This window comes from Neomonachus schauinslandi, chromosome 9 (assembly GCF_002201575.2).
Source record: "Neomonachus schauinslandi chromosome 9, ASM220157v2, whole genome shotgun sequence".
NCBI lineage: Eukaryota > Metazoa > Chordata > Mammalia > Carnivora > Phocidae > Neomonachus > Neomonachus schauinslandi.
Window position 1 is genome coordinate 82,567,791 of NC_058411.1, and position 13,185 is coordinate 82,580,975.

A 13,185-nucleotide genomic window follows, 5' to 3' on the forward strand; every position below is an offset into this window, starting at 1 on the left:
ATTGACTTGTCTATTCTTTCACCAATACCTCACTGTGTTGGTTACTTTAACTTTATAGTAAGCTGAAGTTGGGAAGTGTCAGCCCCCCAACTTTGTACTTCTCCCTCCTTCAATATTGTGTTGGGTGCTGGCTATTCTGGGTCTTTTCCTTCTTCATATGACCTCAGAATCAGTTTATCAGTATCCACAAATAACTTGCTGGGATTTTGATTGTGGTTGCATTTAATCTATAGATCAAGTCGGGAAGAACTGCCGACTTGACTATATTGAGTGTGTCTATTTATGAACATGGAATCTCTTTCCATTTATTTAGCTTTTTTATTTTTTATGTTTTTGGTTTTATTCAAATTCAAGTTAGTTAACATATTGTTTGGGGTAGAATTTAGTGATTCATCAGTTGCATATAACACCTAGTGCTCGTTACATCAAGTGCCCTCCTTAATACCCATCACCCATTACCCCACCCCCCACCCACATCTCGTCCAGCAGCCCTCAGTTTGTTTTCTATCGTTAAGAGTTTCTTATGGTTTGCCTCCCTCTGTTTTTATCTTATTTTATTTTTCCTTCTCTTCCCCTATGTTCATCAGTTTTGTTTCTTCAGTTCCACCTATGAGTGAAATCATATGGTATTTGTCTTTCTCTGACTTATTTCATTTAGCTTAATTTGCTCTTAGTTCCATCCACTACGTTGTAAATGGCAATATTTCATTCTTTTTTATGGCTGAGTAATATTCCAGTGTGTGTGTCTCTGTGTGTGTGTGTATCACATTTTTATCTGCTTAGCTCTTTAATTTCTTTTATCTGAGTTTTATCATTTGCCTCATGTAGATCTTGTACTATTTTTTTTTTTTTTTAAGATTTTATTTATTTATTTGACAGAGACATAGAGAGGGAACACAAGCAGGGGGAGTGGGAGAGGGAGAAGCAGACTTCCCACTGAGCAGGGAGCCCGATGTGGGGCTCGATCCCAGGACCCTGGGACCATGACCTGAGCCGAAGGCAGTCACTTAACGACTGAGCCACCCAGGTGCCCCCTATTTTTTTTTTGTTTGTGGCTTTTTTTCTTTTTTTTTTTAAAGATTTTATTTATTTATTTGAGAGAGAGAGAGTGAGACAGACAGCACATGAGAGGGGGGAGGGTCAGAGGGAGAAGCAGACTCCCTGCTGAGCAGGGAGCCCTACGTGGGACTCGATCCAGGGACTCCAGGATCATGACCTGAGCCGAAGGCAGTCGCTTAACCGACTGGGCCACCCAGGCGCCCTTTTTTTCTTTTTTTGAGCTCTGTGCCCAATGTGGGGCTTGAACACATGTCCTCAAGTTCAAGAGTCGTATGCTCTACTGACTAAGCCAGCCAGGTGCCCGATCCTATACATATTTTGTTAAATTCATACTTAGGCATTTCATTTTTTTGGGTGATAATGTACATAGTATTGTGTTTTTACCTTCCAGTTCTTTTTAACTTCAAATCCACGTGTTCATTGATGGTATATAGGAAAGTGATTGACTTTTGTATATTAAGCTTATTTTCTGCAGCCTTGCTATAATAGCTTATTAGTTCCAGAACCTTTTTTGTCAACCTTTTGGGTTTTCTACCTAGATGATCATGTCATTTGTGAACAGAAACAGTTTTCTTTCTTTTCCTCCAACCAATCTGTATTTCTTTTATTTCCTTTTCTTGTTTTATTGTATTAACTAGGATTTCCAGTATGGTGATAAACAGGAGTGTGAGAGGAGCCTTGTTTCTGATCTTATTGGGAAAGCTTCTACTTTCTTACCATTAAGTATGATGTTAGCTTTAAGTGTTTTATAGTTATTCTCAGTCGAGTTGAGGAAATTCCCTTCTATTAGTTTAACTGAGTTTTTATTGTAAGTGGGTGGTGGATTTTGTCAGATGTTTTTTCTGACTCTTATTTATATGGTCATGTAATATTTTTCCTTTTAAGTCTGCTAATATGATGGATTACATTAATTGATTTTTGAATGTTGAAGCAGCCTTGCATACTGGGATAAATCCCATTTGGTCAAGGTGTATAATTCTTTTTATACATTGTTGGATTCAGTTTGCTATTAAACAATTGTTGTCATTTTCTTGTAATGTCTTTGTCTGGTTTTGGTATTAGGGTAATGCTGGCTTTGTAGAATGAGTTAAGAAGTACTCTCTCTACTTAAATTTTTGAAAGGTTGTAGAGAATTGATACAATTGCTTCCTTAAATGTTTGGGAAAATTCGCTAGTGAACCCACCTAGGCCTTGTGCTTTCTGTTTTGGAAGGTTATTAGTTACTGATTCAATTTTTTTAGTAGTTATAGCCCTATTGTGATTGCCTGTTTCTTGCGTGAGTTTTGGCAGTTTGTTTTTTTCAGGGAATTGTCCGTTTTATCTGGTTTGTCAAATTTATGGACAAAGAATTGTTGATAGTATTCCTTTATTATTTTCTTTCTTTCTTTTTTTTTTTTTTTAAAGATTATATGTTTTTGAGATAGAGGAGAGAGAGAGAGAGAGAGAGAGCATGAGCTGGGGGGAGGGGCAAAGGGAGAGGGAGAAGCAGGCTCTCTGCTGAGCAGGGAGCCCAACGTGGGGCTTGATCCCAGGACCCCAGGATTGTGACCTGAGCCAAAGGCAGATGCTCAACCAACTGAACCACCCAGGCGTCCCTCCTTTATTATTTTCTTGATGTCCATGGGATCTATAGTGATATCCCTTCTGATAACATTATCACATTATATACTTTTTTTTTTTTTAAAGATTCTATTTGAGAGAAAGCCTGTGTGTACGCACGCCTGCATGTGCTAGCAGAAGGAGTAGAGAGGGAGGGATTGGGATAAGCAGACTGCGCTGAGCGCGGAGCCTGATATGGGGCTTGATCACAGGACCCTGATTATCATGACCTGAGCCCAAACCAAGAGTTGGATGCTTCATCGACTGAGCCACCCAGGGACCCCTATATATTTGATTTAATTTGTGTCCTCTTTTTTTTATAAGCCTGGCTAGAGGCTTATTAATTTTTTTTTAAAGATACTGTTTTTAAGTAATCTCTGCACCCAAGGTGAGACTTGAACCCACAACCCTGAGATTCAGTCACATGCTTTACCTACTGAGCCAGCCAGCTGCCCCTAGAGGCTTATTGATTTTATTGATCTTTTCAAAGTAGCAGCTTTTGGATATTTCTGTTCACTTAGGGCAGTTAGGCTCTGATAAAACCCTAGCAGGTTAGGCTCTTGTTAACTGCTTTCTCTAGAGGTCAGGCCTCATTGTTACCAACAGAGTGCTTCCCCCTGCCCTGCTGGTTTTTGTTTTTGTTTTTGTTTCCCATGAGGAGATATCTACTGTGAGAACCTGGTCTAGCTCCTGGGGATAAAACTCATAAAAAGTGAGGGAGCTCTTCTTTCCACTGGAGTTTTTAACTTTCAGACTTACTAAAACTGAGCCTCTAGCAATTTGTCATTTATAATTCAGGTTTTTTTACCCTGGCTGGCACTGGTTCCTGAGATTTTTTTTTTTTTAAAGATTTTATTTATTTATTTGAGATAGAAAGAATGAGAGAGAGAGAGCATGAGAGGGAGGAGGATCTCAGAGGGAGAAGCAGACTCCCCACTGAGCAGGGAGCCCGATGCAGGACTCGATCCTGGGACTACAGGATCATGACCTGAGCTGAAGGCAGTCGCTTAACCAACTGAGCCACTCAGGCACCCCCTGAGATGGTTTTTACTTGTTAGTCTCTGCTGCACTAAAGCCAGGACCCCCTTGTATTCCACCTATCTCAGTAGTTTGCACTGTGTCTTCACCTATCTTACAGATCCAAGAAGAGTTGATTTTTCAGTCTGTTTAGCATTTTACTTGCTTAGGACATAGTGGCAACTTCCAAGCTTCTTACATGTGGAACTAGAAATCAGAAACTTGCCTTATTTGGAATGTTAGAACACAAGTGCGGCAGAACTAAATCCCAGCCCAGTACTTTTCCTTTTCTTTCTCACTTAATTTGTATCCCGTTAACTATTGCTATTCTTTGAGTTTGGAATCCCCATGCGTATGAGTTCCCCTTGACTTGTTTATGGACAAGTTAGTGCTTTGCTTTTTCTAAAGGACGTTTTTGGAGTGAGTGCTCTTTTCAATTTTTGCTTACCACTGTAGTGTTTTTTTTTTTTTTTTAATTTTATTTTTTGACAGAGAGAGACAGCAAGAGAGGGAACACAAGGGGAGTGGGAGACGGAGAAGCAGGCTTCCCGCCGAGCAGAGAGTCCGATGCAGGGCTCAATCCCAGGACCCTGGGATCATGACCTGAGCCAAAGGCAGATGCTTAATGACTGAGCCACCCAGGCGCCCCAAAAAAGCACTCTCTCTAAAATCTATGAGTTATTGTCAGACTGGATAAAAAACTACATCCACCTATATGCTGTTTTCTAGAGAAACACTGTAGGTTGAGAGAGAGAAATCGGTCGAAAGAAAAAATAATGGGAAAAGATACTGCATCCGAACAGTAACCATAAGAGAATTGGCTATACTAGTATCAGTGTAGACTGTAGTATTTTTTTAATAGTTGTAACTAGTGAATGTCATCTATAACTGATTTTCCAACCATAGTCTAATCATCTTTATTACCCAACACAATTAAAAAAAATTTGAGCAGTTCACTATCAGTATCTTTAAGCTCATTATCCAGAAGGAGTTTAATCTATCCTTAGATAATGGAGAATTTATTTTTATTACTTTTATTTGTTATTTTTTTATTATTATTTTTAAAAGATTTTATTTATTTATTTGACAGAGAAAGGCACAGCGAGAGAGGGAACACAAGCAGGGGGAGTGGGAGAGGGAGAAGTAGGCTCCCTGAGGAGCAGGGATCCCAACGCGGGGCTCGATCCCAGGACCCTGGGATCATGACCTGAGCCGAAGGCAGACGCTTTAACGACTGAGCCACCCGGGTGCCCCATATTACATTTATTTATTTATTTTAGACTGCGAGAGTGCGTGGGTGCTTGTGAGCTTGAGTTGGGGGGATGGGCAGAGGGGGAAGGAGAGAATCCTGAAGCAGACTACCTGCTAAAGGGGGGGGTCCCTTACATGGGGCTCTCGATCCCAGGACCCTGAGATCATGACCTGAGCCAAAATCAGGGGTGTCGTGTTGGACGTTTAGCTGACTTAGCCACCCAGGTAGCCTGGAGAATTTATTTTTAAAATTACCTTGGAGGCCAGGGTGAGAAGGAGTTTGTTAGCTGAAAGGGTCAGGTGTATTTCTTTGTTATAGAGAGCAGTTTTTTGGTGTTAATGTGGTTGAGTTTTTGATCTTAATGGATCAAGAAAATGGTTCAGATTTACAAATGCATAATCTGTTTCGGAAAAAAAAAAGGAACAACTTGAAGTGCATGCTCCAAGAAATAGCATTATTTTCAGTTGTGAAAATGGTATTTAGCTATATGCAAACTTTGTCTCCAAATGCTTGTTTTAGGAGCTCAGATTATTTTTAGGCAGGTGTTGGCTATATCTGGCCTACAGCCTGTTTTGTATGTACATAAGAATATTTAAAAGGGACTATATGAGGCCTGCATAGCCTTAAAATATTTACTGTCTTCCTCTCTACAGAAGAAGTTTGCAAATCTCCTATTTGTTGATTTAAAAGTTTTTAAAAAATCATACATATATATTTTAATTCCTTGGCTCTTTTCTGCTCAGTCCACTGAATATGATTACATTGCTGGGGCATAGAATTGCTGTATTTTAGTTTTAGTAGATAGATAGTGCCAGAATTTTTCAAAATGATTATACCAATTTACACTTCTACCAACAATGTACAGGAGTTCCTCTTACTTCCACATCTTTGTCAACACCTAGTCTTTTTTGTTTTTATCTGTTTTGGTTTCACAAATTTTTGAGGCAGCTAATTCCATTAATGGATCACTGCTTATTTTGTGTAAGTTGAAATTTGTCTTTTTATCTTTGTGCTCCCTCTTTTGTAAGTTTGCCCCCACTTTTACTTTTTCTTCTTAAGGTAATTGTAGTTGTAGAGGACAGAATCAGTCCATACCCTCTTTGACGTGACTGTCCATTAAACATTTGGACAAAAAATTCTTTATATACCACCAAGAGTTCTCTTCTTTATTTAGGCATTAACTAAACGTGACTGACCATCTTCTGTTTTCAGGAACTTTTCTAGGCCCCAACCAAAATAACTCTTGCCTTAATGATATTACCTTCTACATAATTCCAACCTAAACACTCACAGATCCTTCAACTTTTCCAAGTATGGCATAGTTTTTGTTTTTACATTTGATTGGCTAATTGAACACTGACATGGGTGTACCTGGAATCACTGGCACATATATTTTTTTCCCAAGAAATGGGAAAAGGTAGGACCCTGGGATCATGAGCCAAAGGCATTCATTACCTTTTTTTCCCCACATCAGAATGCAAGTAAGGGAGAATGACATTATTATAGAGAAGAACCACTCTGAGTTAATAGGAAAGAAAAGAGGAAGTCACAAATACCAAAATTAGAAATAGATGAAATGGTTTTTTTTAATAAAGATTTTTTATTTATTTATTTGGGAGAGAGAATGAGATAGAGCGAGCATGAGAGGGGGGAGGGTCAGAGGGAAAAGCAGACTCCCCGCTGAGCAGGGAGCCCGATGCGGGACGACTCCAGGATCATGACCTGAGCCGAAGGCAGTCGCCTAACCAACTGAGCCACCCAGGCGCCCTATGAAATGGTTTTGTGAAATAGTGTTCTGTAGTCTAGAATCCCTTTTTATTTATTTTATTTATTTGTAAGATTTTTATTTATTTATTTGACAGAGACACAGCGAGAGAGGGAACACAAGCAGGGGGAGTGGGAGAGGGAGAAGCAGGGAGCCCGACGTGGGGCTTGATCCCAGGACCCTGAGATCATGACCTGAGCCGAAGGCAGATGCTTAACCAACTGAGCCACCCTAGAATCCTTTTTTAATCACAACAGTGAACATCCTATGTTAAGCGTTTTCAAAGGGCCGTTTGGTATCCATAAAATGAATTTAATCAGGCCTCTTGATGGACCTTGAGATTGTTCCAGTTTGGCTATAACAAATGTAGCAGTAAAATTTCTCATGCACATGTTCTTGGACACTTTTCCAAATACAAGGATTTCATAGGAATGGAACTGCCTGGATCGAAGGGTACACAGGTTTTAAAATTTGATTAATTGCCAAATTCGGTAACAAAAATTTAAAACCACTTACATCTCCACCCTTAGTATATGAGCGTAATGATTTGTACTATCTCTTTTGCTAACATGGTGGTCCAGAACATCCTTTCCACTGCATACCATCTAACTGGTTTCCCAGTTGCTTCTCTTTTCCCCCCCTGAAATCCATGCTCTACTTAGCTGACTGAATGTTCTTTGAAAAATGTGAATTAGATTATGTCAGTCTTCTCTTAAAACCCTTCAGTGGCTTACTTTTTTTTTTTTGAAGATTTTATTTATTTGACAGAGACACAGCGAGAGAGGGAACACAAGCAGGGGGAGTGAGAGAGGGAGAAGCAGGCTTCCTGCAGAGCAGGGAGCACGATATGGGGCTCGATCCCAGGACCCAAGGATCATGACCTGAGCCTAAGGCAGACGCTTAACGGCTCAGCCACCCAGGCGCCCCCAGTGGCTTACTATTATACTTTAAAGGCTCCTTGCCTTATCTCTTTGGACTTAATCTTGTACCATACTTTTCTGAGTGTGCTACATTTCAGCCACCTCAGTTCACCCCCTTTCTCTTCAAATTCCCTTTGCCTTTTTTTTTTTTTTTTAAAGATTTTATTTATTTATTTGACAGAGCACAAGCAGGGGGGAGCAGGAGAGGGAGAAGCAGGGAGCCTGCTGTGGGGTTCTATCCTGGGACCCTGGGATCATGATCTGAGCCGAAGGCAGACACTTAACCCACTGAGCAACCCAGGCGTCCATTCCCTCTGCGTCTGCCTTAAGTGTTTCTGCATATTATTATACTGTTGGTACTCCCTCATCGTTCAGGTCTAGTCTCATACTTATTTTTTTTTTAGATCTATTATCTTATTTTTAGTGAATTTCTCTGTTTTGGTCTTTTAGGGGTTTTTATAGCATTCATTAACTATCATCTTATTGGATTGGTTAGTATATACTCTGCTTTTCTTACTAGCTTATAAGCTTTGTGACAGTAAGGATTTGTTTTACCTGGTACCGATTCCTCAATCCTAGAGTGATATTCCATAGGTAGTTAGTAAATATTTGAATTTATGTACTTTAACCAAAACCTGAATAGTGTCAGTGAAATGAAACTTCTGGAATATTAAAAATACCATTTGTGAACACTCAGATTTGATTTTTCATTACCTTGAGTAATTAGCGGTAAATCTTTAACTTGTCATTTAATTTGGTATGTTTCTGTCTAAGATTATGATATATTTCAGCATAGTTTTAGGGGACAGTATTTTATCCTTTGGGAATTAGAGTTTCTTATTAGTGAGAGATGGTGCTTTTACGTTATTTTCTTTCCAGGATCTTTAGTTTCTTTCTACTTCTACAATTTCTTTTCTTCTTTGCTTTGCTTTTCTTCTTCTTCTTTTTTTTTTTAAAGACACGACAAAGTTTTTTCTTAGTTGTCTTTTTCCATTATCATTTACTCCCCCTTCCCTTCTCTTATTTACGGTCAGTGTTTTTTTTTTTTTTTAAGATTTTATTTATTTATTTGACAGAGACAGACACAGCGAGAGAGGGAACACAAGCAGAGGGAGTGGGAGAGGGAGAAGCAGGCTTTCCACTGAGCAGGGAGCCCGATGCGGGGCCCGATCCCAGGACCCTGGGATCATGACCCAAGCCGAAGGCAGACGCTTAACGACTCAGCCACCCAGGTGCCCCCTGCTAGTGTTGTTGAATGAATAATCTTCACCTATTGCTTGAGTTTTCTCACTTCTTTCTTAATATCCCCTGCAGTCTTTCCTGATCACATTACTGTACTTGTTCTCTTGAAGGTCATGTGTGATCCCCTTAACAGATTGATCAGCTTGTTTATGTCCTATTACCAGTATTCTGACATTATTTGGCAAATAAAGTCCTTCAATTTTTTTTTTTTTAAGATTTTATTTATTTATTTGAGAGAGAGAGAAGGTGAGACAGTGAGAGAGTACAAGCGGGGAGGAGAGGGAGAAGCGGGCTCCCTGCAGAGTAAGGAGCCTGATGTAGGGCTCGATCCCAGGATGCTGGGATCATGACCTGAGCCAAAGGCAGACACTTAACTGACTGAGCCACCCAGGCACCCCATGACTAGAAATTACTTACATTTAAGCTAAATCTATGCATGAAGCCAAGAAAACCAACAATGCCAGATACTGAGTTTCTATTGCACTGTCTTTTGAACACCCAGCAGGAATGAGCTGCTGAGGGTAGATACCATGCAGTGCAAATCCGTTATTTTTCTCTCTTTAGACTCTCCTGCATAGTGCCACCAAATTTAACTTTTTTTTTTTTTTTAAAAGATTTTATTTATTTATTTGAGAGAGAGAGAGAGCACATGAGAGGGGGGAGGGTCAGAGGGAGAAGCAGACTCCCTGCACAGCAAGGAGCCCGATGCGGGACTCGATCCCGGGTCTCCAGGATCATGACCTGAGCTGAAGGCAGTCGCTTAACCAACTGAGCCACCCAGGCGCCCACAAATTTAACTTTTTAACACTTTTTTTCTTTACCTTTTCTCTGTTTCAACATTCATTTTCTCTTTATTTTTGTGTGACTTACTAAATTGGAATGTGATACATATCATACATACAGTACAGCTAGATGAATTTACACAACTTGAACATAATTATATAACCAGCATTAATATCACACACACACAAAAATATCAGTACACCAGGAGCCCCTCTAAAGGCTTCTTTCAGTTGTTGTCCTTCCTTCCTCCCCAATAGGATGAACATTATCTTCTAATGTTAGATATTTTTGCCTCCTTTAATGTAAAAGGAATAATACAGTATTTATTCTTCTTTGTCTACCATTTTTAGCTTTACATTGTTTGTGAGATTCACCTATGTTGTTACATGTTGTTGTAGATTGCTTTATTCTCATTGATCTACAGTATTCACCTTTTAGATAATACCACAATTTAGTTTTTTTTTTTTTTTTTTTTTAACACATGACACCAAGTCAACCACAATTTAGTTATTTTAATGGTAATGGGCATTTGGATAGTTTCCATTATAATTATTTCAGTGGGGCGCCTGGGTGGCTCAGTTGGTTAAGCGACTGCCTTCGGCTCAGGTCGTGATCCTGAAGTCCCTGGATCGAGTCCCACATCGGGCTCCCTGCTCAGCGGGGAGCCTGCTTCTCCCTCTGACCCTCCCGCCTCTCATGTGCTCTCTTTCTCTCATTCTCTCTGTCTCAAATAAATAAATAAAATCTTAAAAAAAAAATTATTTCAGTGACCATTATAAATAGTGCAGTTATGGATATTCTAGTTTGGGTTCACATATGAGTGCTTTCTTTGGAGCATATACTTGGAAGTGGAATTGCTTAATCATAGGGTATACATATGTGGTTTTTTTTTTTTTAAGATTTTATTTATTTGAGAGAGAGAGCATGAGTGAGGGGAGGGGCAGAGGCAGAGGGAGAAGTCGACTCCCCCCGAGCAGGGAGTTGTACGTGTGGCTTGATCCCAGGACCCTGGGATCATGACCTGAGCGTAAGGCAGGCTCTTAACCAGCTGAGCCACCTAGGTGCCCCATATGGTTAGCATTAGTATAAGTCCTCACATAGTTTTATCAACTTATTCTTCCACAGTCAGTGAGTAAGAATTGAGGTTGCTCAACATCCCTACCAGGTTTAGTGTACTTTTTCTTTTCCATTTTAGCTATTCCGGTGAGTGTAGTGGCAAAGTATTGTGGGTTTTTAAATTTTTTTAATTTTTATTTTAAACTTTTTTTTTTTTTAAGATTTTATTTATTTATTTGAGAGAGCAAGTGAGTGAGAGCACAAGCAGGGTGAAGGGCAGAGGAGGGAGAAGCAGACTCCCTACTGAGCAGGGAGCCGGATGTGGGACTTGATCCCGGGATCATGTCCTGAGCCGAGGCAGATGCTTAACCATCTGAGCCACCCAGGAGCCCCCCCCCCCTTAAAGATTTTATTTATTTATTTGTCAGAGAGAGCAAGAGTACAAGCAGGGGGAGGGGCAGGCCGAGGGAGAAACTCTCCTTGCCGAGCAAGGAGCTGGATGTTGGACTCAATCCCAGAGCTCTAGGATCATGACCTGAGCCGAAGGCAGATGCTTAACTGACTGAGCCACCCAAGCATCCCTATTGTGGGTTTTTTAAAGTTGCGGTAAAATATACATAACATGAAGTTTACCATTTTAACCATTTTTAAGTGTACAGTTGAATGGCATTAAGTACATTTTACAGTTTTTTGTAAACATCTCTACTATCCATTTCTAGACATTTTCTTCATCCTAAATACATACTTTATACCCATTAAGTAATAACTGTTCATCTCTGCTCCTGGTAACTTCTCTTCTACTTTCTGTCTGTGTTTTACCTAGTCTGGATACCTCGTATAAATGGAATCAAAGAATATTTATCCTTTTCTGTCTGGCTTCTGTCACATAGCATAATGTCTTTAAAGTTCATCCATGTTGCAACATGTATCAGTACTTGATTCTTTTTTGTGACTGAATAATATGCCATTTTGTGTATATACCACATTTTGTTTTTCCATTCATCTGTTGGTGGACCCTTGGGTTGCCTCTACCTTTTGGCTATTATGGATAATGTTGCTATGAACATTGTATTCAAATATCTCTTAGAGACTCTGCTTTCAGTTATTTTGGTTATTTTTCCAGAAGTGGAATATATGGATCTTGTGGTAATTCTATTTTTAATTTTTTTGAGGAACCACCATACTGTTTTTCATAGTGACTGAACTCTTTCACATTCTCACCCACTGCACAAGGGTCCAATTTCTCCACATCTTTGCCAACATTTGTTACTATTATTATTTTTTTAATAGTCATTTAATCATTTAATGGGTATGAAGTGGTATCACTGTGGTTTTGATTTCTATTTCCCTTATGAATAGTGATGTTGAACATCTTTTCATGTATTTATTGGCCATTTGTGTATCTTCTTTGGGGAAATATCTAAGTCCTTTGCCCATTTTCAAATTGTTTTTTTGTTGTTGAGTTGTGACAGTTCTTTATAATAGATGTTAATCCATTATTAAGTAAATGATTTGCAGATATTTTTCTTTTTTGTGTGAATTGACTCTGATAGTGTCCTTTGTTGTACAAACGCAAGTTTTTAATTTTGATGAAGTATAATTTTTCTTTTTTTTTTTCTGTTTGTCCTCTTGGTGTCCTGTTTATTTATTTTTTTGGTGTCCTGTTTAAAGAACCAGTACCAAATCCAAGGTTATAAACATTTTCCCATGTGTTTTCTACTAAGAGTTATTGAGAATTAGCTCTTAAATTTAGGCCTTTGATCCATTTTGCATATTTTTTTAAAGTTTCTATTTATTTAAGTAATCTCTGCACCCAGCCTGGGGCTTGAACTCAGGACCCTGAGATTAAGAGTTGCATGCTTCTCTAACTGAGCCAGCCAGGTGCTCCCATTTTGAGTATGTTTATGAGTGTTATAAGGGCCAATTTTATTGTTCTGCATATGTATACCCAATTTTCCCAGCACCGTTTGTTAAAAAGACTTTTTCATATAAATGGTCTTGGCACTCTTGTTGAAAATCAGTTGACCATATATGTCGGGGTTCATTTCTGGGCTCTCTGGTCTGTTCTGGTCTATGTGTATATGTCTGTTCTTAATCTGGTACCAGTGGTTTGATTACTTTAACTTTTGTAGTAGGTTTTGGGTTTGAGAGGTGTGGGAGTCTCCCAACTTTGTTCTTGTTTTTCAAGATTGGCCATTTGAGATCCCTTGAGATGCCATTTGAATTTTAGTATCACTTTTTCTGCAAAAAGGACCATTGTTTTATTTTTGATAAGGATTACACTGCATCTCTGTGTTGCTTTGGGTAGTGTTGTTACCTTAACAATATTATATTTTCCAGTCCATGGACATGGGATATCTTTCCATTCAGGTCTTTAATTTCTTTCAGCAATAATGTATAGTTTTCAGTGTAAGTCTTTGCGTCCTTGGTTAAATCTATTTCTGTGTATTTTATTCTTTTTGATGCTATTGCAAATAGAACAGTTTACTTAA

At 39.1% G+C, this 13,185-nt stretch overlaps 1 protein-coding gene and 1 non-coding gene across 2 annotated transcripts in view; one reads left to right on the plus strand and one right to left on the minus strand.

Annotated features, from left to right (window-relative positions):
• Positions 1–13,185, plus strand: part of MGA (MAX dimerization protein MGA) — a 109,656-nt gene that overhangs the window by 11,916 nt on the left and 84,555 nt on the right. The window lies entirely within an intron of this gene.
• On the minus strand, positions 9,265–9,394 carry LOC123325934. Its single transcript, XR_006540767.1, has one exon. It is a non-coding gene; the product is annotated as a small nucleolar RNA SNORA8 (small nucleolar RNA).